The sequence below is a fragment of the Cynoglossus semilaevis genome, chromosome 17 (assembly GCF_000523025.1).
Source record: "Cynoglossus semilaevis isolate Cse_v1.0 chromosome 17, Cse_v1.0, whole genome shotgun sequence".
NCBI classification, from domain to species: Eukaryota; Metazoa; Chordata; class Actinopteri; order Pleuronectiformes; family Cynoglossidae; genus Cynoglossus; species Cynoglossus semilaevis.
Window position 1 is genome coordinate 13,867,300 of NC_024323.1, and position 1,673 is coordinate 13,868,972.

At 35.4% G+C, this 1,673-nt stretch overlaps 1 long non-coding RNA gene across 1 annotated transcript in view; it reads left to right on the top strand.

The window, feature by feature from the left end:
- The first annotated feature begins 6 nt into the window (after positions 1–6).
- Positions 7–1,673, top strand: part of LOC112488419 (uncharacterized) — a 4,198-nt gene continuing 2,531 nt past the window's right edge. Inside the window, exon 1 of the long non-coding RNA XR_003052434.1 lies at positions 7–843. This is a non-coding gene — a long non-coding RNA (uncharacterized LOC112488419). The remainder of the gene's footprint in view (positions 844–1,673) is intronic.

Here is a 1,673-nt window from a genome sequence, read left to right on the forward strand (position 1 = left end):
AGCAGGAATCCAGAGGCCTCCAACCGTATGTTGAACCACAGATCAGTTTCATTTAAGACAACATGACTGTAAGTGTAACTTTGACCTTTCTTCTCTTCCAAAAGAAGTTCTACAAAGACTTTTATTCTGAAAGACGTCACGCGCGTCTACAGGTCTTTGTAAACCAGACAGAATCTGGTCTTTTTTTAAACAAAACTTTTCGCACTTATAATCAAATAAATACAAATAATATTTTTTTTTCTCCAGGCTCTGGTACCAAAGCTGCTGGAGCCTGAAACTGGTCCAAGTCCTGGTAGTTGGAGGCCTCTGGTCTAAATAATAATCCTCCTCAGACTCAAGAGGTTTTGTTGTTTTTCTGCCAAATGTTCAGGTGTTTAGTGCCTCATTTTGCCAAACTCTGTCTCTACTGTCCAGTCCAGTTAACACAGGATTAATACTGTTTAATTTTTTTTATATAAATGTATGTATACATATATAAATCTATATATATGTTCACCTTACATCACGCAGTCAGTAACTCACTCCTCAGTTTTGCTATTTTCAGATAAATGTCAATGTACAGTCTAACTTATACTGTCGTCCCTTCTACTCTCCTTAAATAAATCAAGCTGTTTTTTAAACTCTGTCTCATCTCTGTCTTCCTTAAAGTCTCGTCAGTCTTTACAGTTGTCTGAAACACTTACTTCGAGGGCGACCGGACCGGTGTAGTTTCTTGGAGACGGTTCACCTGTCCATCCACGAGGCTTCGTCACTTCTGATGGAGCGGCGGAACACCTGAAAAGGAAGGTCGGAGAAAACAGAGGATGATGACTACTGTTAATTCCAATCGTGTTAGCTCCACAGGTAACAACCCCACACCCCCATTCACACTTCAACTCTTGTGACCACAACATTCCTCTCTTTGGAATTGGGGGTGATCATCACCTTTGTGTTCTCCAATGACACCCCCCTTTCAGGTGTTCAGCCTCTGAAGGAACTAAACCAGTCAGTTGCTTTGATGTTAGTGCGTCGGATTTAGATCGCACAAAAAGGAGAATGACTAAACTGTAGTAACGTATAAACTCCACAGGGAGGCAGTAAAAGAACAAGAACAGGAGCTGTTAACACCAAGATGTTTTAAACTTTGAACAGCGTGTTTCCTAAATGTTTTTGTTACAGATTTATCTCAAACTAACGTTTACTAAAATAGTAAAAAAAAATTATCAAAGGCTGAAAATGAAATAAACTAAGGTAAAATCAGTTGAAAAAGAAAGATAACTATATTAAGACCATTTACAAACCCTACAAAACGTTTTCAAATTATGTCTAACAAACATAAAATTAACGAAAAAAAAAAAAAAAGTATATCTAAATCTATCTCTAAATGCTGTAATTCATTAAGAAACCAAGTTTTCATTGTCTGACCAACATGACGGGCAAAGTTAGGATTTTGATGAAAAATTTCCAAAACAATTTTTTTCTAAAATAATTCTCAAAATGCTATAAGTTGGAGAAACATGCAGAACATACAATTATGAAATTTGTTTTTCAAAACATTTTTACAAATTTTTTAAAAATATTTTCTCATAAAATTAAGTCATTTACACAACATTTATTAAAATTCATTAGTCATTTTGGGTCAAATCCTAAAAGATTTTGACTAAAACTTTTTGGATTTTTCACGATGGTAAGGC